General features: G+C 44.5%; 1 protein-coding gene across 8 annotated transcripts in view; it reads right to left on the reverse strand.

The window, feature by feature from the left end:
• Window positions 1–512: 512 nt before the first annotated feature.
• The window catches only part of LOC126522747 (uncharacterized), a 61,504-nt gene continuing 35,578 nt past the window's right edge, over window positions 513–26,438 (reverse strand). For 4 of the 8 annotated variants that reach the window (XM_055066554.2, XM_055066552.2, XM_055066548.2 and 1 more), the window contains 5 exons: window positions 19,637–19,666; window positions 8,515–8,665; window positions 2,921–3,190; window positions 2,511–2,688; window positions 513–1,206 (listed from right to left, as the gene is read on the reverse strand). The gene's annotated coding sequence lies outside the window, so the exon portion shown is untranslated. Of the gene's footprint in view, window positions 1,207–2,510; window positions 2,689–2,920; window positions 3,191–8,514; window positions 8,666–15,790; window positions 15,849–19,636; window positions 19,667–26,438 lie in introns of all 8 variants that reach the window. The other 4 variants (XM_055066549.2, XM_072288758.1, XM_055066551.2 and 1 more) reach the window with 4 other exon arrangements.

Below are 26,438 nucleotides of genomic sequence, written 5' to 3' on the forward strand. Positions count from 1 at the left end.
CTACTTTTCATTGTTTTGCGCCTCAGCTAGGGAGCACCGCGTTGCTCGGCCCACTCAACTGTATTCTAGTACACTCTAAATACAGCCACCAGGGCCGTTCCAACAGCAACGACGACAGCCGGGAGTGGACATACCCACACCGGCCACTTGCCGGAAGCGCTGAAAAGTCCAGTGTAATAGGAGCAAAATGAGGAGAAACTCTGCAGGATGCGCCATTGCGCGGTGTGTGGAATGTGAACAGCTGGACACTTTTGTCAGAGAACGAATCTGCTCACTGTTCACGGCCACTGCCTGAGCAGACGTGTTGAAGCTGTTCTCATGCAGCGCGGCGCAATTTCAGTCAATTTTCTGTCTATAGGTTCCCACGGGAATTTGCGTCTATATCAAAATGGCGCAATTGCCACAGAAATACCACCCTGGTGAGTGGCATCCTGCAAGATGAAGAAGGCCACATCTGTGCAGCTGAAACATACAATGCTGTACCTTGGCTGACATAAAACTACACGTTTAAATGAATTCCACTTTTTATTGTAAAGCCTTCGAGCTGTACATGTATTATGTTTTGTTTCCCCATATAAATATATTTACAATATGTATTTCTGTGTGTCATATTTGCAATGTATAAACACATGTGGCCTGTCGCAAGAGGCTAAGCCACTGAAGTCCACTGGCGTTGAACATACTTTCAATGGCACTTCTGAAAGCGATGGCTGCGCTTCACAAAATAATAATATGACAACACTTTGATGTGACAATTTATGTCGCTAGTATGAAGACGAAATCCTATAAGGCTGCTTCCAAATTGGTTCCTGCAACCGCATTGTTCAATTTTACAAAGTAATCAAACTTATACGGACTGACACACAATGCACCCCGAACTCAGTTAAAGAAAAGTGAACAAGCAAATGAAGTTCAGAGGTGCATACTTGCGTAGTAGACAATCATAAATCCCCTGCACTCTAAGCCAACTTTTAAAATCTCAATGTAATCTCTGTGATCTAAATGGCAGAAGTTTCACTCAAGCAATGTTCAGCATGCTGTCTTCTGTCAAAGAGCACAGCATGCAACTTCAGCTACCGTTTGTGATGAGTGCACTGAAACTGACGTACAAGAAATTTGCATTGACGCAGTTGTACCATCTGCGGTGCTCAGAAAAACATAAGGCTCATCCAGAAACCTGGGATCACATGAAGCCAATGTTCCAACCTGAAAGAGACAAGAAAAGATGATAACTTCTTTGATGCCTCGACCATAAGAATGCTATAAATAGCTCAATTTACAAAAAAGAAACAAAAAAGCATCCAGCCCTTAACTCCAGTTTTTGTTTATGCGTGTTTAAATTTAATTTTGGGATTGCAGAGTCAAACTGTACACATACGTGACTTTTCCTAGACATATACTTTGCTCAGCCATTGCTCTGTGAGTAGCGGCGGATGGTGAAGAAAGAGCTGCATGCAAACAAGAGACTATGCATGAAGAACGGCTTCCGTAGCGAAAGTGCACCTTGGAAGTTGGACAGCACCAATAGCAAACATGAAACACTGATACTGGTATCAGTGAAAGCCCAGTGTTGAAGAAGGGTCAGCTACACTTGCCAGTGGTGTACTTTAAGGTTTGCCCTGGGCAATTCATACAATAAAAACTGCACCCTTACCATGAAGAAAGCAATGCAGCTGCTGCCTGAAGAGGTTTAAGGCCCAGCAACAGGGCAGTAAAAGCAAGAATGAGCAAAGTGAGCATAACCCTCGTGCTGGCTACCAACCAACTGTATTAGATGAAGCAGCTTTCATTCAATTGGGTGTACCCAATTGAATGTCATGGCACCAACAGGAATACCATGAACGACAATTAACAAGCTCAGCGTTTCTTTCAGAAAGCTAAGTATGTTTTGTCAAAGTCTATGCCTTCCCCGCTACAAATAAAGCAGTAACGTGTGATAACCATGCACTGTACATACCACACTTGTTAATTTAAAACATAAAAACCAGCAGAATGCTGTTTAGTGCACTAAAAGTAAATTAGCAAAAAACATCTAATTTAGCTGGCATGTGCAAATGTTAAATGTCGGAACTGTGAGGGGTCGTTTAGAGTCATAAATATGAGAGTTTCCCGTTCCATAATGCCTTGTGGCCTTTAAGGCCAAAATAAAATTAAAATGCTGACATGACTTAAGACAGCTTTGCCATTCCTGTTCAAGGGGCCCTGAAACATCTTTCGAACATAGTAAAAAAACTTTACCAATCTGTTCAGCGGCTCCTGTGAACACGTGAGCTAAATATTATTGCACTGCATGTAGTAGAGAATTTACAATCTTGTGTAAAAAGCAGTGAGCAGACACTTGTTCTATCGTTGCAATGTCATCATCGAAAGCTGATCAAAAACAGTTGGCTGACTAACGCGACTGGCTCATTTTGTGATTGCGAGAACATTCTCAGCAATACAGAATTGCTAATTTTGAGTTATGGAAGATATATATGTCTGCTATCTCAAAAAGACAAAAACACGTTCACCTTTGCACTGCGCGTAGCTATGTCTGTTGCAGGTGCCTTTCGAGATGGCAGCAGCGGCGTGCTGTTGTCTACTGTGGCCGACACAAGGTGCTGCTACGAGCTCATTCGCCACCGCGACACTTAAATTTTGACTGGGGCATCGCCCTCTTCACTTTTCCGCTGTGTAGCTTCCAGCATCCTAGTGGAGATGAAAAGAGAAAGAAAGCCAGGTATCGGTGCGAGAACTCTACTTTTAGTTGAAGGATTTAAAAATTTTTGCAGCATGAGATACATGAGACAACATACCTCAACAGTGAGTTCATGATTAGCTAAAAAAACTGTTTCAGGGATGTAAGATGAATTCTTTGCTGACATACTTGGCGTATGGCAATACAATTTTGTCACGAGCCATGACTATTGGCCTGTGATACCTTGAGGTGGCACATAGATGAGACCTTCCTATCCAGTAATGGTGCATCCTCCTTTTACTATCATGGAGCAGTGTCTCCTTGGACACCTCACTTTCAGGTTTGTTGGAACTGTCTGATGGTTGCTGAAGTTGGCAACAAAGTGGCAGAGTGGTCACTTGCCGGCTACAAGGCTTCCTGGCCAAATTTATGCCCTGCTGGTCTTTCAGAAGCAAAAGGGGACTGCCACACCTTCTGGCCACTGGCTTCTGATGCTGTTGTGTATTGGTTTGCCTGATAAGATTTTCTTAGAGCATTGAAATGCAAGAATAAGTGCAACAACATGCATGTGTCCTGACCCATATGTGAGTCCGTGTAACTAAGCGATCTGCAGTAATGTGGCGAGTAAAAGTAAATGCAGCGAGATAAGTGAGTAAAAGGTCCTATGTGCTTAACGTACTTATTGGACACTTAATGTGCACAGCCGACACCATTTAACGAGAATTGGAGAACACAGAAAGGAAAGAGGGGAGATTAGAGATGCGGGTGTCAGTAAAATGACACTTGATTTGAGCCATAGCTTCATTCAAAGTTCAGGTAGTAAAGTGACCACCCCGGAAAGGTGTTGGTCCCAGTTTTGATCCCTGGACCAGGACAAATTTTCCTTCCAACTGCGATGCTTTCTTTCTGAAAAACCCGCATGGATTTTCTGTGTAGCTTAGTGCTACATTCCAGAGGATGACAATTTTTTCATTTCATGAACCTTCCTTTACTTTTCAGGATTCTGCAGAAGTGATTTGCCATATTCAATGATGGCTATCACTGGTGCAGCCAAGCCACAACTGAAGGCATACTGCGTACTTTACACAGGGTACTCTGGCAAACACAGTTAATTCTCAGTATAATAAACGCAGATATAGTAGATTATCGGATGATATAAGTGTGTCATGAATATAGGCTTATAGTGAATATCAGGTATGATAAATGCATGCAGTGTTCATTCGATTATAAGGCGGTCACCATTATAAGGTAAAGGTGTCCCCAGTTGAGGGACCCAAGAAATATAACTTAATTATGCACACTATAATATGACGCTATACACAGTAGCAGACAGGTTATTCAGACTTGGCAGGGACTGCCCAAAATACTGAATTAATAACAACGTCGAGATGCAAAATGGTGACCATGAAATAATCACAAAGGGAATTTCAGCATGCAGAGGCGGCGAGGGCTTCAGGTTCCCAAGGTGATAACGAAACTGGATTGGTGAGAACTTTCCCTTGCGGTGCGACTTTACAGAAACGTGTGTGCCAATACTGTAAAACTACACTATAGCAGGAAACTGCTATATATGTCAACATTATCTAAAACTAGGCTTGCTACAAAGTCCAAGACTTCACTGCTACAGGCACGCACCCCCCCTCCAACCAGCCTCCATATCTTTTTACAAAAGCTGTGTGTGTACACATGATGTCAAATGAAATTTGACTTCACTGAAGAACACGAAATCTACACTTGCATTGGGAGTGTAGTGCATGAACCCCAGGCTTTGGTCACCGTTAGTGTAATGTAACTTGAGCTCACTCATTACTGATGTTTTCATTCTTCATATGCATATCGACTTCACAATCGTGATAACTGTCGTTCAATGATGATGGGATATCTTAAAGAATGTACTTGCCGGAAGGAATATGCTACAATTGAAGTAAAAATATAATTATTGGCTCTCCACATCCTCTCCCTTCCCCTCACGAAACACTTTAACCAGCATTGTTAACTCAACAACCTGGTCGATAATTTAGCAAGTTTTTATATCCACCTTAACTGCTTTGCTTCTGCCTATTTAGTGCTCTGCTGCGCCTGGTGATCCGCAGCACATTTTCCTGCTTTGTCTAGCGTGTTCCACGTTGTAAGAAAATCACTCTAATAACTGCTGCACACATTGCATCTACAAAATGTCTGATTTATTTTGTTTACGAAAGGTTTCTCCCTCAGATGGAGTAAAAAAAATATAAATAGGGAATATAAAGAAAAGTTTAAAACATGCAGGAATGTGGAGTGCATATTTGTGTTTTATGCACTCGGAACACCTCTTGGACTTTTCAACATGGCCCTCGAAAACTAAGCACAGCCTAGAATGGTTCTGCATAACAGTTTTCGGTGGTATGTGCTGAAAAAAACTGAGCTCACTCGGGGAAACCTCTATGCTTTCTTTCCGAGCCTGGTATGGTTGCAATGGCTGCAACAACAGAGCGGAGTCTGGCGAGCAGGAATCTTTCTATTGTTTTACTAATGACTCCTGCTGAAAGTATAGACACATGTGCCCATCTAGTGTGCGAGACCTCAAACAACTAGAATATAGCCTGCAATATGGTGTCAGTTATGAAAAACTTGTCAAAACGTCTGCTTTAAAGCCGGCCGGCGCAGCGCTGGCCACCTGCCCTTTGGCCTCTTTTGGCGTGGCTGGCTCAGCGCTGGCAGTGGAAGTGAATGGGTTAAAGGAGCACTGACAGAAAAGTTTTATGTCTCACTTTTGTTTTTTTATGTAGCTGTCAACTCTTTATAGCAGCATTCAGCTTAAATTCTTCACGAGCACTGAAAATAATTAATTACAGCACCTTTTAAGGCTAAACCCCATGAGCGCGATTTTGTGCGCGACAGCGCCGAGCGACGGCTTCGAGCGACGGATCGGGCCGTCGCTGGAACAGATCACTCGGTCTTGTCGTGCGATCGCTCAGTCCTGCAAATTTAGAATTCGTTGCTCATCGCCTGGAAGTGCTATGAGCAACTAGCCAATAGCACAAAGCCGGAACTGGATGTACATCACTCAAGTACTAATGATTGTGGCACGGAATCAGCAAACAATTCAATTCATATAGTGCAAGGATAACAACCTACTGGAAGACCTTCAGAAATATTTTATGCTGCTTTTTACAGTAAAACACATCAACTTACGTTAATAAAGCATGTGTCACGCTAGTTTCGGCGCCTATATTGCTGCCACCATACCGGAAACACTGGGGAGACGTCGCTCGAAGTCATTGCTCGCATGGGGTACGACTGGTAGGTGACGCGCAAACGCGACACCATCTCCATTGCGTCGCTTGTCGCTGTCGCACGCAAGATCGCTCGCATGGGGTTTATACTTTATGCGACTGGCTCAAAACATGCTCGACATGCAGTGCGACTTAAAACATGAAGCAGAGCACTATTCACAACACCGAACCAGAGCTGCCGGTCGCGTGGTATCATAAACAACTCAACAGCAAGGCAGTCAGCTTGGTACAGAGGTTAAAAGCCATACAGAGGCTATAGCGCCAAAAGCTGCCAAATTTGCCTTTTCAATAGACCCTTTTCCTAATTCACAAGTGCGCCCATCTGCAATGCACAAGTGCTAAACTAATGCCGGTGCGGGTGATCGCTGAAATTAAGGGGACATGCTAGCTGCACATGCTGTGGCCTATGTATTGTGCACGATTCATTCATCACAGCCACGCCTACATTTTACATGCTATAATACAAGCCCACTGTGTTTGTAACTGCTGTTTGCAAAAATGGCTACGCCCACCATTCTTCGGCAAGCCACCATGCAGAAAAGCTAGCTTTACAATTATGAAAACAGTCTATTGTGCACATGTCTTGGAAATGCTCGAAAACCTGCTCCCCATTTTTGTCACAGTGATTGGTGAATTGTCTCTGCCTTCCACAGCAAGATCATAATGTATGCATAGAAACCAGCGATGTCTGGTGCCAGAAAAGCGTCACATCAGGTTTCAGTGACACAAGTAACCTCCTGCTCCATGCCGGAAGCTGTGCTGCATTTCGCAAGTGTTTTTAACTGGTCGCACTAAAAGGTAACGGGATTATTTGTTGTAGCCCCGAAAGAATTGAGGCTCCATATTTTAATTACTGGGCCAACAGCTATCAAATATAGAAATAAAAATGACAAAAGCTTTTTGTGTCATTGAATGGCACTTTGCCTTTCTGAGCTCTTAGCAACCTTTTGGCGGAAAATTAGCATTTACAGCAGCATCGCCAGTGTAACTACATCACCAAGGAAGTTCACTGTAGACACAGCTAAACCATGGGGTTTTTGGTGACTGCACACTGCACCAATGGATGAGGCCATGCAAATATTGGCGGTTCCCTATAAAATGACGTCATCTTGTACAGTTTCAATAGGTCACTTGTGTTAATACACACAACTAGATGCTACACAAATACCCAGTAAATTGTCCTGGTCCAATCCATAGAGAAACTTATGCTAAGTTCAGTGCCTTACCCCTACTTTATCCCGAGCAGTTATACATCTTTGCATGTCACTATGTACATGAAAAGGCATACCAATTACTTTATTAGTGAGCCATTCAAGCACATCAATGCTGCTTGTATAGGCAAAGCAAAATCTTGAAATGTGATACCGTTTTATTTACATTTTCACATTCTCACCTCACCACCAGTGAAATGAATAAATCAAAATATTATTACGCTAAAAGGTGTCACTAGGTTAGGGAGCCCTCAGTTCATGAGGTGATTTACTAGTTATTGCATAACAAATTAACTGAAAGACCTCCAGGAGCCACAGAAACAAACATCAAAAAGACAAAATTACACATGTCATCATCATCATTACCACGTAGAAACATTTAATTAAAAATTGAGTGCTTAGGGGCATGACCTGGAGACACTGTGAAACAAAAAATGCTACCAATACTCCTTTTAATGCCTCTACAACCAGCATGATGACAATGAACAGCTTGATTTAGAACAGTGCTAATGGCAAGCAGAAAAATCATACCGTTAAGATCCGTCTCGTAACACTGTAGTACGTACACACTTTAGAACAGACTGTCAGAGTTTTTGACAAACAGCTGAGTGCGCAACTAAACCAGACACCAGTTCCTTCAAATACAGGAAAGCTAAGAAGTGTCCTAATTTGTGTCCTAATCCTAATTTGTAAGATTTGTCTAATTTGCCTAACTTGTACTAATTTGTAAGAAGTGTCCTATTTGGTGTCAATGTTGGCTGTGCATATGTAATAATGCACAACTGCACACAGAGTGACCAACTCACTTTCGCAGTATGCATGGTCATAATAGCCAGAAGACAATGTGTCAACAGAGTGCTCAGCTTGGTGATCTGCCTAAGAACGACACTGAATCACCTCAACAACAATCAGAATGAAAAACTACAATAAAAATAGACTGTGCATATGTAGTTCACTACAATAAAGAGAAATATGGACAGCAATGAGAAGGAACAGATCAGTTTATGCTTTTCTGAAAACTTTATTTGTACTCAAGACGCCTGTTGGCAAACTGTGTATCGAGCACCATTATCGGCACACTTAGCATTATTTCTACACGATGGCCGCATGTTACTCTGGGTCACCACATCTCAATTGTGTCAATGATGACAAGTTTGGGATTATCAAGCACAACTTCAGCATCAAATTTAATGAACAGTAAGCATTTCCCAGCCTTCGTATTCACCAACTGTCACCTTTAAACTTTTGACATGCAGCTAATTTTCTACAATTTCGGGAAAATGTCTCAGTACACCATTAACGTTTGTCCTTAGTGTGTTCTTTACAGTTGTTTAAAATGTCTGTCACATACCATGGACTTCCTCTGGGCCTGATGGTGGCTACTGTGAGAACACCTTTGAAGAGTCCTTGAAATCTTCTGTCTTCGGTGTCAAAGGTGTGAATAGACTAGAGGTGACTGCAGGGGACAAAGGTGCAGCAGGGGAAGGAGGTGCAGCAGGACTCTGAGAGGAGGCAAGAGATAAAAGTTCATCAGGTGATGGATAGGAGGCAGAGAGTGATGGGGCAGCAGGGCACAACAATGTAAGAGGAGGTAAGGAAGGCAACGAGATCGTGTGAGGTGGAATGCTCGCTGAAGACAAGTGTGGACCTGGAAATTTAGAGCAATGTAAGCAAGGTGTGTATAACATACTCTGTTTCAAATGAAGCAACATGTGCGCTATCATACTTCGAAATATCTGGCCAGCTTGAAAAGCTGTATACAGTGGAATCTCGATAAACAGAAATCATTTAAACAGAACTGTTTCTTAAACAGAACACCATCCCCATGGCTAGTTGGTTTTGTATTCATGCAATTGTATTCCGCTTCGTCTCTCAGTAAATGGAACTCCTGATAAACGGACCCAATTTTCCTGGTCCCTTAAGGTTCCAATTAAAGAGCGTCCACTGCACATACTAAGAACAAAGCAAAAAAAAAAAAGTAAAATTTGGTGAACAATACTAAAGATCAAATTATTAGACAAAATACTAATGCACTCTCCATTCAAAACCGTTTCAACCAAAAACAAACATCTTAACTGCACACTGTAATGGTGGTAGGCAATTGCAAAGTTGAGTCATGTTCCAAAGCGGGCATCACAAACCCCGTTATGCTAACAATATCGCCAGGAATAAAGTTTGGTATCATAGCCAGCGTCACTGCTACCTTCCGCACCAATAGAAAACGGCCTGGAACGGAGACATATAAAAGCACTGCTTGTAACTCAGCCGGCCATTGCCTTCACAACTGCAGCAGTCTTAGTGCAGGCACATGCGTATTTCTGTGCTTCTTTTGATCAGGGGAACATTTTCCGAAACAGATCACCAGCATGGTCAGCTGCACAGAAGGTAATATGTTCTACAAGGAACGTCATGATGAGGCGCTCTACCACAGTTGCAGAATGATCTACTTCTGAAGATAAAAAAAAGCCACCCAATGTTTCGGTGGTCTCAACAACTTTGACTCCCTCCTTATGTTTCTTTGTATTCAGGTGACTCATGATATTCCGCCGACTGGCATGGAAAACATTAACGTCGTAATTGCAAACGCTGCCAAATGCATACTTCTCCCCCTTGCACAATTTCTGAATCCACAGGGAATCTCTGGTATAAATTAGAATAAACACTTGGAAAGTGCCTCTTTTCCGACATCGAGGCTGCAAGTTCCCTGCAGCAGCAAAGCATGCGACAAACCTCACGGACAAAGTAGCACAGCATGAAACTGTCGAAACACACCGATGGCGCCATGCATAGAACCTAGAGAGAGAAATGTCTATGCTGATACAAAATCCAGAGGTGAACTAGCCCCTCAGTTACCTAAACTAAAACATAAGTGCACTAAAATTAATTAGGCAAACATTTGTAGGACGCAAACATTTGTAATATTTCAGACCGTTTCTTAAGAGGTACAAAAGCCAGAAAATTGCGAGATTATTGGTGTCATTATGACACCCGTAAAGAAGCTGAAAAATCTGGCATTTTACGATAAAATTGTAAAAGTTGGCAGGTATACTCCAACAATGTGCTGCATCAACCTATATTGTGCTCAATAGATTGTCAAGATGAGCTTCATTGCACCACCGGTTCTGCAAAGGACGTCAATAGTGGTATAGTCCTAAGTGGACTGAAAGGTAACTATGGCAAGAAGCATGTTGTGTTTGTGTTGCGACATATATGCGCAGCCTTTAAGATTAAAACAAAGGGTGGCAAGAATACAAATTTATACAATAAGCGTGGTGTTGAGAAGCACCTTTCAACAACCCCATAAGTTCACTGAAAATATTCACCGATTGCATTATCCTCAGTACTCCCCTTAATTTTGCAGGAAAGCAGTGTCCTCACGATGGCCAGCAGGTCTACTACACATTTGCTATAAACATTGCGAGCTCAGTCTATCCCTCAGGCACTCAGCATGAAAGAATGGATTTAAAGAAGACTGAAGGACTAGCACGTCAATTTTGCTTGCAACCATCAATGTTCCCAAAGATAGCTTATGAAGTTCGTGGCTCTGTGTTTAAAGCAGCCCTGCAACGCTTTCTGAAGATAGAAAAAAGATTTGCTTAGTTGCTAGACTATACTGCCTGCTATTTTCCCACATTTTCTGAAATACCTGCTACTTTTCATGCATATGTGTTCATATGTACTTATAAACACAGTGGCCATTGGTCAGATTTATTTTAGATGTCATAACTAAGCAGTGCCTCCTACAAAAGTTACAACAGAAAGGTATTTAATAAACTGGTCGCATTATCTGTCGGCAGAGAATTATGTCACCGTGTCGACACTATAGCCTCTAAGGTATCCAATTGTGCCAACTATGAGGTCTGGTGACACAATAAAGGGTCATGTCACCTGATGAAAAGATTGTGTTGGTACAAGAGCTCACGTGATGGAGGGTGGAAAATGGCGGTCGTGTTTTCACACAGCCTCAGTGACACAAAATTGAGCACAGTTGAAACGATGAAAAGAAGGAAAACACCAAGAGGTCGTGGCAATGGCAAAGTTTGGCTACGATGCCTTTCTTCATGCGATGTGCATTCAAAAATGTGTTCTTGGAAAAGTCTCATGAGGCAATTGTCTACAATTAATAGACACATTCTGGAGCTTTAGTGACAGGTGTTGCAGCACCCCCTTATATGTGTGGTGCTGCTTTCCAGAGTGAATAAATCAACTCTAATTGCTGAAAAAGGATGGTGGCAAGTTGACTTGCCTGCAGATGTTTAAAGGAGTCCTGAACTACTTTTTATCGAGAAGTTGAGGAATGCATTTGGCATTAAAATACGCTCGTGTACTTCAGAAATACTTTGTAGCAAAAAACACTTCAATGTGTTCAGCAGAAGTGGAGTTATTGGCAATGAAAGATCGCCTGTGATCCCCTTCATGGTGCCTGCAGCGCTCCACCTACTGAATGTCACCATGGTGCACAGTTCAATTTTGGATGTTCACATAAGCGCCACTACTTTCAATTTACGTGCCTATGATGTGCCAAAATCAGAGGCTATCTCTCGGATTACGGTTGAGTTTATGGTTTGCTGTGTTACTATGTACTAGATAGCTATGCATAGCTGTTCTCACACCGAGTGACATGAGTAATACAATTTTTTTTACACTTATATCTACAGCAATCAGACAACTTACGAGGATTGAACAAACTTTATGTTCACTCATGTGAGTACGTTGGTAGCGCACACATCAGCTAAGCGAAAAATGTTGTATCCGGACTCACGCTGGAAGGATTCTTAACGTAACAAACTTTGACCATGATGGTGACATACATAGAGCGTGTGCAATTCGGGGAGAAGATGACCTGTTCATCAGATGTTGGCGCTCAGGCCTTGAGTCAAATCATCCACAGGCACCAATCAGAGTATGCAGTTGCACAGCGAGCAGCGGGTTCGTTGCAGCACCCAGCAGTATGCATGCATTGGCAACGTAGCTGTGCTATACTGCAGAGGCAGCTAAGTGCAACTGTAGTGGCTAACTATATGCACGATAGGGCTGGAGTGCGTGGTCGCACTCATGTGATTCCAGTATGGCTGTGCTAGGTGGAGCAGACCAGTTTTGTCATGCACCAGCTTGACCGACGGACAGTAGCCACATCCAAATTGCGCATTTTGCACAGAGAAGGGCAGGGAGGTTAACCAGAGGCAGTTCCGGTTGGCTACCCTGCACGGGGGAAGGGTGAAAGGGGATAAAAAGAGAAAGAGAGCGGAAGAGGGAGATAGAAAGAAATACAGATGAGCACGACCAAACCGCGTACACTACAGAGCGGTAGGGGGCGGCGTTCTTACAGTATATCGTGAAGCACCGCAGACTGCAGGAACCTTAATAACGTGAGTAAGGCCTTTAGCATGGGTATTCTGAGGGAGTACTGACCCAAAGCTTTGAATTCTTATAGTGGACGATTGTCCAACTGGTCCAGTACTGTGCACAGCACTTGTCTCTGGGCACTATATCTCAGGCAGACAAAGATATGTGGGAGAGTCTCATTGATGTTGCATGCAGCACACGTGGGGCTGTTGGCCATTCCAATAAGGAAAGCATATGAGTTCGTAAGTGCAACGCCTAGACGCCGACGGTACAGCATGGTCTGTTCACGTCGTGGTAAGCCAGGCGGTAGGTGCATCCGTATGTCCGGAGACAATGAATGCAAATGACACATGATGAAAGCGTTTGAGTCCCACAGAGGCAAAGTACATTCACAGGACATTAGTCACAGCCCAGCCACAGCGTCTGTTCGCGAAAGCAGAATCAAGACACATTGACCATTTTCATGTGCAGATCGGGCGGCTTCGGCGGCTTGGTCATTCCCGCTGATGTTGCAATGTCCTGGAAGCCATTGAAAGATTATGTTGTGTCCCTTGTCATGGCTATGATGTTACATGTGCCGGATTTCTGAGGCCAGTTGTTCATTGGGTCTGTGGCGCATTGGGATTTGTATGCACTGAAGGGCTGCCTTGGAGTCACTAAAGACTGTCCATTGTTGCGGTGGTTCCTGATTAATTAAATCAAGTGCAGCACGTAGTGGCGCAAGTTCAGCACCCATTGATGTGGTCACACATGAAGTTTTTAATTTGATTTCTTCAGATTTTGCTGGGATGATGACTGCAGCAGCTGAGCTGTTGAGTTTTACGGAACCATCTATGTAGACATGTTGCTGGAATCTGTGTACGTTGTGAATGTGTTCCAAAGCTGCTTGTTTCAAAGCTTGCAACGGCGCTCCAGCTTTCTTTCCGATTTCTGGGATTGTCAATTACATTTGCGGCGAGTGCAGACACCACAATGGATCTGATAATCATGTAGCAGACGTAAAATCTGATGGCAAGTAGGACTGATGTCTTACAACACTTTTGACAAAGGTTGAATGTGGCCTTTTTGCTGGCAAGCAAGTAAGATGGTGTGAGGGAATCCGAGTCAGGTGTCGGATATCGGCTCTCAGGACATCTGTATATATATAGACTGTCAAAGGAGTGTCTCCGGCAATGGTCATTGTCGCAATCGATGACGTAGTTTTGGGGAGACCGAGACAAGTTCTGAGAGCTTGTGCTTGCACGCTCTGAAGTTTGCGGATATTTGAAGTGCGAGTATTTCCTAGTACAGGTAAGCTGTACCGCAGGAAGCCCAAAAACGGTGCTTTATATAGTTGCAACATTCATGGTACTGTTGCGCCCCAGGACTTCCCGCCGAGAAATGCAAGAAGGTCCACGATGGCGGCCAAACGCTTTGTCATGTACAAGACGTGAGGGCTCCAAGACAAGTAGCTATCAATGATGAAGCCAAGAAAGTGGTGCGTTTGTCTGTATCGTACAGTTTGATCATTAATCCGCAAAGCATACGGGGCCATCGCTTTGCGAGTAAAGGCAACGAGTGCACATTTCTCAGGGAAAAGCTCCAGGCCTTGCCTTCTTAGGTATGTTGACACGGCTGTTGAAGCCTTCTGAAGTCGTGCGCGGACTTGTAGACGTGTCACTCCTGAGGCCTATATGCAAATGTCGTCTGCATATACAGAGAGCTGAACGATTTGCGGTAACGAATCGGCGAGACCAATGAGCACCAGGTTGAACAGAGTCGGGCTGAGTACTCCGCTTTGTGGTACACTATGACTGGTATAGCTAGACGGCGTTGGTCCGTCTCCAGTCAAAATAAAGAAAGAGCTTCCATTCAAATGGCTGCATATCCAGCGAAAGGCGGGTTCACCGATCCCTAAAGTGTCTAAGGCGTCCAGAATCGCATGATGATGGACATTGTCGTATGCACTTTTAACGTCAAGGAATAAGGCCGCAGTAATTTGCTTAAGATGTTTCTGGTGCTGTACATATGTTACAAGGTCAATAATGCTATTTATTGACGAGCGTCTGCGTCGAAAGCCAGCCATTACCTCTGGATAGACGTTGTAAAATTCCAAGTACCATTCTAACCGTGTAAGGATCATTCTCTTTATTACCTTGCCGACACAGCTGGCCAGTGCTATTGGACGGTAAGATGACAATTCCAATGGAGACTTGCCAGGCTTGAGGAGTGGAACAAGGCGACTGGATTTCCACGTGGTAGGGACCAGGTCGTCATGCCATGATGCGTTGTATAGGCCAAGAAGTGCATCTCTGGCCTTATGACCAAGGTTTGCAAGCGCAGAGTATGTGATGTCATCGGGTCCTGGTGACAAAGAAGGTCTGCACCCAGCAAGTGCGGCCTCCAGTTCTTTTCGATGGAGAAAGGAGCGTCCATACGAGGATCTCAGGAGCAAGGGGGGACAATAATAGGAATAGGTGCGCAAGGTGAATGGGTGAACATCGGATCCGCAATCCTTGCACAGTAATCTTCGGCTACGTCGACTTCTCGGCATCCTTGTTGTAAGGCTAGAGATTTAAATGGCCGACACTGTTGAGGAGCTGTTCAAAGTCCACGGACTGTGCCGTGAAGGCTTTTCGTCCACACTAGAAATTGAGATCGCCAAGGCTATGCAGGATGCTATGCGTTCATTTCGGCCATTGTAGAAATACACAGATTTTGATGCGGAAATACAGAGCTTCCGTGCAATCCGCCGGTGAGCGGAGCGATGGTACAGATGGACTAAATCGGTTTACGACCTTAGAGAGGCCAGACATATTCCGAAGAAAATTCAACATCGTCTTGCTGTGCTGCAAAATCAACACTGGAAATCCTTTTGTGAGTCTCTCGATCCGCGTAAACCTCTGCCGGCATTTTGCACAATAGCTCAATGCGACGAAAGGTCTGTCAAGGTGTCCAGCCAGAAACGGCCAGGAGTGAGCGCACGCTGCCAAACGTATGTGTGGTCTGATATTAAGTTTTGCATGGTTTGAGGCTAGTTGAGTGTTCAAAACTAATCAAAATTAGCAATCAAGATCCAACAGCTACAACAGTGATAAGTAGTGTGGCCAAAGTTTCATCCCTACGGCGAGTAGGTATGGCCAAGCATTAGCAGACGACAGTTAGCTATAGTACGCTAGTCATACTTCAAGAAGCATGTACTTCTTGTCGAAATTTGAGATGCAGATTTTTGATTAGTTCAGACTGTTTATTAAACTGGGTCAATAAACATACCCAGCAACAGTAGGAAGAAGCAAACTCACCTAAACACATTTCTTGATTGACGTAAGCTATTAGTCAATAGTAGCCACGTGTGGGAATCTATTGTACATACGAGAAAATGTGGCAAGCACAAAAAGAGTGAGAAGGCTTCTGTTGAAAAGAAAGTGTTTGAGAAAAAAGTGACTTTGCACTTCACTTGCGAGCTCCATGTGCCATGCAAGACTGCGAAATTTGGCTGAGATGTTTACAGCAACCTATGCTATCTGCAGACTGCTTTTTATGCGTTGCATATTGCAATCACTCAGTTCAGCCCCTGGGCGCGGCCGCGCAGCCACCATTGGGGGTATGAGCCATCATAGTGGCTCATACCCCTACACTAGAGTTTTATGCGTTGCATATTGCAATCACTCAGTTCAGCCCTTGGGCGCGGCCGCGCAGCCACCATTGGGGGTATGAGCCATCATAGTGGCTCATACCCCTACACTAGAGTTTTATGCGTTGCATATTGCAATCACTCAGTTCAGCCCTTGGGCGCGGCCGGGCAGCCACCATTGACCTTTAGCGCAACCACGTGACGTGACGTCACGACAGCCGGAGGAAAAGCTGGGCCCCAACTCGCGCGCAATATGCAACGCATTCTTGGCTTAACCAAGCTAAGCCTGGCCATTTTTTTTTTCACCCAGAAACGGTGGTTCAGGAACCCTTTAAGGGGTAGATAAGAAGCAGTGTTGCGTTCTTGTGGAATCCAAAAGCACAAACAAAACTGGCGTGTTTTACCTTAGTGTTTATTGTTTCCTTTATGCCAAGTGTTGCAGCTATGGCTGTACATACCGAGGAACAGCAGAGGAAATTACTATGTAGGTTTATAACCATACACAGCATGTCCACTTCTGCTGCACTGATGTAGATTTTGTTACTTGAAGGCGAAGCAAACTTACTAAAAACGACTCCTAACTGGCAGGCAAACTATATGTAGGGTTCCGACATCCTGGCTGCAACTGAAAATCACTGTGAAATGTCTGTTCGTAGCAAATCAAATAAAAAATTAGGGGGCTGTAAGTTTATGAGCACTTCGCATTCCAAGCACATGCAATGCCTTTTACTGCATTTGTTTTCCACATGAAGCAAGCAGATATCTTAAACAGGCACTCTTTGTATTCAGGAATAAGGCTGCTTACCACTATTTTGGGGCAACAGTCGTAACTACTCTGTGTGCACATATTTTAGCTAGAAGGGGTAACCTTTTATTAGATACCCTGCATACAGCCTGCAGTGATTGCATATGCAACCGAAGTAGAGTTGCATAAGCCATCCTGCAAGTATACTAGCACTATAACTCATTTCTTAGATGAATTCCACAGGCCTTGCAGATAAGGTAGGTGAATAAACTGTGGTTGTAAGGCAAGCTACCCAAACACTGCTGCAAATGAGAAAATGTTGAAGCACAGCTCTTAAAACCACCTTTATGCACTAACTATTGGGAAGAGCCATGTTAATGGGCACACAATACTATGGTCTTTCTGAACAAAAGTTGACACAAATGGTAGATTAAAAAAAAAAAAAGTCAAAAATTCCCATTTTGCCTTCAGTTCTTTATTCCGCTAGTCTTTCTTTTGCCAAGCAGAGAAGAGAAATTTAATCATAGAAGTAACTGCTTATTATACTGTTTCTGACAAATCTACCTCTCTCAGAGGCATCCTGCACTTGAGATTACCTGTGGCAGGCCAGAAGCCAAAGCACATGCCTCAGTTACAGGGCGGGGTAGCACCACCTTTCAGCTATGAAATTCGGCACTATCTGATGACACCTGTTCCAACAACTGAATTTGTTTGGTCATACATATGCCAGATGATGTCACGTGTGCCACAGGAGCTGCTTGCATCATTCCATTGCTGAATGCAAGGCTAGACAATAGGCTGTTCTAGTTTATTATTAATGGTCTGCTCCACTGACATTTCACGTGCACAGCGAAAGCAGAAAACTTTTTGATATGTGCTTATTCCAGAGACAGCAATGTATGATCAACTTGGCTTTGAAACAACAAATAAGCAAAGCAAACAAGAAGGAAGGGAAACAAGCGGCTAAATTTTTTTTATTAATCATATCATATGAAGCCAACAAACAAACACACCAAGGATGAAAGTAATTTCCCCTATGTTGTCCTTGGTGTCTTGTTGGCTTCTTATGATATGATTAATAAGCGAAGTGGCACCAACATCACATTCGGGTCAGTTGGCCGCAGCAGCGGAGAAGTAGCAGTGATCTGTTTTCTGCTGCCAGCGTGAATGTTTAGCGTAAGTGAACCAGCATTCCTGCTGAGCAGCAGTGTGCGACTTGTTTAGAGTGCAAGGGTTTGAGTAGAGTGGTCTGTAAATACCGCCTGTCCAATGAATTATTGTGCACATCAATAAACATGGTCCACCAGCGAGCAGTGAATTGCGTTGTTTTGTTGTTGTGCCTTGTTTTAGAGTGGGTGTTCTCATTCAACTTCCAGCAACAGGTAAAAATATTTCCAAGCATATGAACCATTACACGCAAGACGCAGAAGCATGTATGGTTGTGAACATGAGCGCTAGGTAGGCTCCCATCTGATGAAGGGGCTGTACAAGCTAGCAGAAAAATATTCTCACATCCTTCCATATGTTTCACTCTTTACAAATAATTCCAGCTTTTTGACACTTTCGAAGGGTTACACACTTAAACGTGCATGCAGCTGTGCCAACTTTTCTATGCCGTAGTAAAATTAAAAGTAGACAACGTTGCACAAATAGCACCAGGTACAGTGGTGACCAAAAGTAACAGACATGCCAACACAACCTGGTACCCTGCCATTCGAGCTCGCGTGACATTGATTCCGATGCAGTGCTCTCTTTCTGGCGCACACACATTAACGCTTCGCGAATTCTATGCAAGCCGCTGCTGCTTGTCAAGTGTAGCTCAGTGGGGGCCCGCTGCAGAGGCTGATCGCGTAGAACTTGTCAAGCGATAGTGCGCACGCTTCAATTAATGAAATTCTGGGGTATTGCGTGCCAAAGCCAAGATCTGATTTTGAAGCACACCTCACCTGGGGTTCTTTAACTTGCACCCAACACCTGGTACACAGACATTTTTGCAATTCACCCTCATCACAATGCGGCCACCTCAGCCGAGATTCTATCCCACACCCTCGGGCTTAGTAGCACAACGTCATTGCCATTATGCCACGATGGCGGGTAGTGCATGCGCTTGCAAAAAGAGTGAGTGGTCATGCCGATAAATAATACAAGAATGCACATGCGTACCGCACTGTAATCGATGTCGTGCGATCCTGAGTGGCGCAGTGACAGGTTTCGCTCGCATGCTCTTCAGCACACACTCACACGGGTTTGTCACTTTTGCACACCGCTGCCCATGTGGTTAAACCACTCACTCATACACATTCAAGTTTCACATAGAGGCAGCACTTCATGATGGGTGCATTTTAATGCCATGTTTGAGTTCATTATATGCCTGTTTCACACCCCAAAAATAGGAATTGTGCGTCGCCTGCAGCCATGCCAGAGGAACTTCGTAGAATGTGTGGGAATGGACCATCTGTCATTGCTAGGGTGAAACCATAAGGCAACTTGCAAAACAAAGCATGCACCTCGCTTCATCACTGCAGTGACAAACTGTGCCACAGCTCCATTCACTTGAAATTCGTACAATCTGTTTGGTACTGCTGCAGGTGAAACAAACTTCTCGTTTATTCTGGATGAAACAAACAAATAAGGCACTCACTGCTAAGTGCAACCTGTGTGCAAAATTTGAGTCTAATTAACCAGCAGTTCAGCCAGAAGACTCACGTAGGCTTTTCACTCCTATATGTGCAACATACAATATATGTCTATGCACAAAAACAAACATACCATCTTGTCCCACTGGTCCTTTGTAGAACTCTGGAAGATAGAGGGTAAAAAAAGTTTTAAATGCGTGTATACACATCCTCCCAAGCAAATCAGGTGAGAGGCGTGGTTGCAGGTACAGATAAAATCAACATGTGATTCCACACAACCATGAAGAATCTGCTGAACCAGGCACGAACCCAGAATTTTTTTCATGGGGGGGGGAGGAAGCAACCCTGGGTAACTTTTCTATGCAAATGAGGGGAGGAGGGGGGTACCTTTACCAGTACAAATGTGAATAATGCCCACCATTCGCCATAAAGGCGCGCAAGTCCGCAAAAGAGAAATGGAATAAGGTGTATCTGACAGGTATTGCCTGAGATACACCTTTCCTTTACTTGGAAAACAAGGAGCCACATCAAATGGACTCATGCATGAAAGAAGTGCAGGAAGAACACTGCCAAGAACAAGCAAACAAGCGGAAGTGTAAAATAAAGATTTCTAGCAGCGTTTTTTTTTAATTAGCTCAGGAAGAATTACAGAGAATTATGTTTTTCAGAACCATCACAATTCTTTCAGATCCCTCGTTTACTGCTCTACCAACTTAAGTGCCAAAATTTACTTGTATTGTTATTTGGGAAGTTGCGGAACGATTCGTGGCTGCCAGTCCCGTACAACTGCGTAGAGTGCAAGACGCTGCAGTTCTAGATGAACTGCACCCACTGCAGAAGGTTAGAAAAACACCCACATAAGCACAGCAGAGAAGTGGACGTCAGGCGGCTCGACTGATAACTGTAGAAGCATCATTCAGAACACACAGAATTGTTCTCCACTTCCGGCGGCGCTTTCTCTGCTTCCTTTTTAAATAAAAAGATGTTGACCCATAAATATTTTCATAAACAACGGTTATATTTGTTAATTTTCGCTTTTCCTTTCTGTTTGAATGTCTTTTCGGCTCTCTCCCTTAGTAGATCGCTTAATTTCTCAACTCCTTGAGACTTTTGTTTCCAGTTGCCAATTTTGCATGAGAAGTGCTGTACAATTAGGGATAAACCAGACGAGGTAATGGGTGACAGTCATATTTCTTACGGGTTTAAGGGTTATTGCAAGGTTTGATGACGAACGCTGTTTCGCATGATTTTATTTTCTGCCTTATCTAACCCATATTGCAGGTATATGGTTCCAAGGATCTGCCATTGTCGTAGCGAGCCGTAACTTGAGGAAATAATGGCATTTTCTCCGGCCGCAACTCGTTCCACGAGCATACAGACCAAGTGGCTACGAACCGAATCCCTTTCTTGGTCCCTGGATCAGTCTTAACAAAGAAGGTTGAATTAATGAAGCAACAGCAATGATCGTGACCGTTGAATAGGTAGTGACAACTGAACGCATCTTGAATTAATCGTGTGGGCACCGAATCGATCGATGTGAAAGGTGGCCTTCACACCCCAGGAGATGCCGATAACTACTGCTATCCAAAAGGAGTAAAAAAGGCAGCAAAATGTTGACCGCCGAATTGCTGTCAAGTCTCAAGATCCAAGATTGATTTGGCGGCGCTTTAGCAATGTGCGTGAGGAGTGGTGGCATGGGCGGTGAGTGGGGGGGGTTATGCCACTTAATTTCGGGGGGGGGGGGGGGGGGGGGGGGGCACGCCGCGCTTTCCTCTGGGTACGTGCCTGTGCTGAACTTGGTGGGACTAATGGCCTCAGTGCAGTTTAACAGGGATAGGCGGGCTAGTTGGTCGATATTGGAATGCATCATGTAAACGCGCAAACAACAAAGGACAAAGAAGGAAACACACAGAACTGTGTGTCCTGTGTGTTTCCTTCTTTGTCCTTTGTTGTTTGCGCGGTTACATGATGCATTCCTCAGTAGACAGGAATGGTAGGCACTGCACATTGTTCAAGCCTCCTCGTGATGCCGTTCGATGTCGGCCCTGGTTTCAGGACCGTTTCAGGTGTAAAATGAAGGCCACACAATCTCAACTTGGCCAGTTGCTCGTCTGTAACATCCTTGAGCTTCGAGTAGTTTGCCTATTCGATCCATTCACTGGCGCTACACGGAAAAGTGGCCACTTAGTACTGCGAAACGAGTATTGGCGAAATCGCGTGTCGCACCCTGTAATGCCCAGCGTATCGTATAAGCTACGCTGTCTCTTATACATAATGTTCCGAATGAAGCATGGGAAATTTAACGGGCAGCCTATAGCAGCGTTTTTGATACGCTAAACTTGCGAACACGCAGGTGCTGCAAACCAACAGGCCAGGAAATCATTCGGCGACGCTCATTTTAAAAGAAGACTGCCTTATATACGTAACACAATCTTCACAGCATAGAAATCAGGCGACTTGTGCACTACCGAGTGTTTCATGCTAGAAATTCGGCACGGACCTATCAAGTTCGCCCGCAGTACCAACGGTTATGCGGTAAACTGAGGAGAAAGGGGTGCTTGCCGCAGATACTTCTAGATGCAAAAGGACGTTTTTCCTACTTCCAATGCACGGGAAAACGAAACGAAACATAAATGAAAAGTACACTGCTACTTGCGGTTTGAAGGAAACTTGTGGAAGGAAAGGCCGCCGCGGCCGCCGCACATCTGCTACCCCTAGACATTACTAGAAATAATAAGCTACTATGTCACAGACGTCAAACTTGTCAGCATTCACAATTCTTGCCCAAATTCGCCTCCAACCCGATGGCCCGATGGGTTTCAAACACGGTGTAAGCTTTCAAACGTTTCGGAAGCCAAAACCAAAACCTGAAATACGCAGCTTAGAGCCGATGGATTCGCGCAATAACAAATTTACCGCTGCTCTTGTGCGCGTACGTACAAAAAACGTTATACGTTACTGGACAAAAATCAACTTCGTGTCATGTTTAAGCCCACAGTAATTAATTTGTAAACGTCCACAAACAATAGCACAAAGCACAGTCGCACAACTACATGGGCTTCAAGATCAGATACGAATGTTTGTGCAATCTCGGAGGTGATAAAGTTGGTTCTTTATTTTATAATAATATTGTTACTGTTGTTACAGTGAGTTGAAAGAGTGGTCGGTGAAATGTCGTAGACGCCGGAAAATTGTTTTTTCATTGTTTGCACAGCTTTCTGAATTTTGTTGGGTGCGCTTATCTTTACATACAGCGTGAATACTCCTAGTGATTGTGAGCACTGAGCGTTGGTATGTTTTGACGAAACAACATCAAGTCCTCCGTTGACGTTATTCACAAGGCGCAGTGACGCAGTCTTCTCTGTCTTTCCATTTCCCATGCCACTGCGCATGCTAGGCCGTACACCCTGCATGGAAGTTTCCCATCACATCTTGCTCTCTCTCACAACCTTCTTGACATTCAAGTTGGTGGTACACTGCAGCACGCAATTGTAACGTGGCGAAGCCAAGGAATACGCCCCCAACCACCTAGTGATAGATAGCCTGCTCTGCTATCACTGCGGAAAAGCGAGGCACGTCGACCACCTGCGCGAGATGAAACTACGAGGGTTCGCCGTCAACGTGCCGCGTCCACAACAAGGCGAACGACCATGCGACATTGCAGCAATTCAGTGGAGACCTCGACGACCGTCCCCTTCGCCATCGCCAGGCCGCTACCTCTCGCCGCAGAGCCGACCGTACACATGCCCTACGCGCGGGCGGTCTGTTAGCCCATATCCGGAAAACTTAAGGCAGCAACCGATGGAAGTGTGGTTGTTTGATGAATTGTCACAAAGGACGACGCCGTTCTCGCCGACAGTGAAAAGACGTCAGCACTCGTTCTTTCACTATTTTGCGACGGTAGTTCGCAGTAATGATGAATAAAGCCCTGCAGACACCCGCTTTCATGCGCTGTTTTCCCTTTCTTTTCGGCATCACTTCGCGGTATCATTTTCTTTTATAAAATACAGGAGCCTACTATTCTGTTGTCAGTGGATCCTTCACCATCAACTTGAGACATCATTGGACGGCCCGCAAATCCGGACAGCAGGAGGTCACGTAATAACGCCGATGATAATCTGCACGGCAAGAGTAGCACTTCATGACCGCACTTACTCTGCAATCTTTGTTAACCTGCGACAATGGCTACAGGACGTAATCCTTGGCAATAATTTATTGAGTCAACACAGTGCAGTAATTGACTTAAAGCCGAAGTCATTAATGATGTCGAGAGATCAAGCAATACCACTGAATAAAATTCTGAGTCACCATGCCCTGAATATACTTGATGATCAAGTCAATATCCTGCATTGTGCCAGCATCGCGATTTCTGTCAGCGCAAAAGCAACCAGAGATATGGAAGTTACCATCAAGAGCGACTAACGCTGGTCAAACATGCAATCGGCATTGCAAGGGGATTGTTCAATTGCACATAGGAAAACCGCAGGAATGGTGGCAAACTTCAGCCAAGAATATAAACAACAAGGGCACGAAGATTGCATACATAATTACGGCAGTCAGCAATGCATCTGTGCTTTCAAATTCTAGGCCGCCTATATCAACAGCTCAAGTACCTGTGCTAGCTTTCTATATTAGTTAGAGTCTTCTCAGGAATAAACAGGAACAGCTCAAAAGCTGTTCAAACATGCAATCGGCATTGCAAAGGGATTGTTCAATTGCACATAGGAAAACCACAGGAATGGTGGCAAACTTCAGCCAAGAATATAAACAACAAGGGTACGAAGATTGCATACATAATTACGGCAGTCAGCAATGCATCTGTGCTTTCAGATTCTAGCCCGCCTATATCAACAGCTCAAGTACCTGAGCCAGCTTTCCATATTAGTTCGAGTCTTCTCAGGAATAAACAGGAACAGCTCAAAAGCATCCTACGATACAAGGACTGCTTTTTGTTGTCATCAAAAACTCGCCAAACACCAGTTGCTAAGCATCGCATAATAAGTGAACAATGTGCTCAACCGCTCGGTAAGAGTCCCTACCAAGTTTTGGCACAAGAAAGAGAAGCCATAACGTAACAAGTTGATGCAATGCTGTGGGACAACAAAATTGTCTAACTATCGAAGAGCACATGGGCGTCTCCTGCAGTGTTGGCAAAGATGAAGAATGGAACTCTGCATTTATGCATAGAGAGAGAGAGAGAAAACTTTATTAAAAGTTATCCACCCTCGTTGACGCCCTTGAGAAAATTGTAGATGCTCATAAATCAAGTCACTCGATACCTGTGTCCAATAACAACCCTGAAATAATTAAACTCACTTCACAAATAAACAACCTCGTACAGAAATGCGAAGACTCGGAAAACCGCCTACACCAGGACAACCTACTTTTTTTCGGTGTTGAGGATGTGTGTGATGAAACTTTGGAGCAATCAGAGTCTCGTGTTATTTCACTGTGTGCAGATAAACTTCAAATTGTCATCCCCAAAAATGACATAGAACGCGCACACAGGCTTGGCCGTTTCCAGGCCATTAAACATTTAGCAATTATAATGAAACTCGCGCGGTTCAAATATAAGTGTAGCATTCTGTCTGCCGGGCCAAAGCTTAAAGTATAAACCCCATGCAAGCGATCTTGCACGCGACAGTGACAAGCGACGCGATGGAGATGACTGTCGCGTTCGCTGGTCGCCTACAAGACCCCATGCGACCGACGACTTCGAGCGACGCACGGAGGAAGGAAACTAAGGAGATGCCCTACCCCCTCCGCGCGCTCGGAGAAAAGTGTGGCGGAAATGACGTAGTAGGTTCTCATTTTTTTGCTGCTTTTTTATTTTTTTTTGTTGTATGTCCACGCCTTTTGGGCCACAATGGCGGCGTTGTTATGGTTTTGAGCGCTCACACGTGTTGCTCTGGTAGCTTTCGGGCCGTGGCAAAGGCGCTGAGTGGGCGGGTTTGCGTTAATCACCGTGTCTTGTTGCGCTGTGTTACCTGCACCGTGCTCTGCCAGATGTTGCGCGAGCGCGCGCGACACCACGCGCAGCGCGGCGTGGTTTCGCGAAAGATGTAAACAAGAGAGGAGGGTGGCCCAAAAGGCGGAGCATCGCCATGAGCAACGCCAAATTCCGGCTTCACTTTTGCTTCACAAAGAGTGACGTCAGGGCCTCTCCTTAGTTTCCTTCCTCCGTGGAGCGACGTCTCCCCAGTGTTGCCGGTATGAGGGCAGCAATATAGGCACTGAAACTAGCGTGGCGCTTGCTTTATTAACTTAAGTTGATGTGTTTTACTGTAAAAAGCAGCATAAAATATTTCTGAAGGTCTTCCAGTAGGTTCTTATCTTTGCATGTATAAAAATTCAATCGTTTGCTCGTTCCGTGCGACAATCGGAAATACTTGAGTTATGTAGGTACATCCAGTTCCGGCTTCACACTATTGGCTAGTCGCTCATAGCACTTCCGGGCGATGAGCGACGAATTCTAGATTTGCAGAACCGAGCGATCGCGCGACGAGACCGAGCGATCTGTTCACGCGATGGCCCGATCCGTCGCTCGAAGCCGTCGCTCGTCGCTGTCGCGCACAAAATCGTGCTCATGGGGTTTAGCCTTAAAGGTTCGACAATTTCTATCCAAGAAGATTTTTCATCGCACATCCGGCTTGCAAGCAAAAAGTTGTACGCCTATGCGAAACAAAACAACGCCTCCACTTTCAAGATACGCTTCGATAAGCTTCAGATGGATGAAAGGCAGTTTTTTTATGACCCGCAATCAGACTCAGTTTTAGAAGTTAAATCCTAGCCATCACTGCAGGCTTGCCCAGCACACGCCTTTCCCCCCCAGCCACTACTAAACCCTGTTGACACTTCACGCAATCACATACTATCTGTTATACTGGCTAATGTTTGCAGTTACATGTCAAAAAAAGATACCGTTGAAGCCCTTC

Source organism: Dermacentor andersoni, chromosome 6 (assembly GCF_023375885.2).
Source record: "Dermacentor andersoni chromosome 6, qqDerAnde1_hic_scaffold, whole genome shotgun sequence".
Taxonomy (NCBI): Eukaryota; Metazoa; Arthropoda; class Arachnida; order Ixodida; family Ixodidae; genus Dermacentor; species Dermacentor andersoni.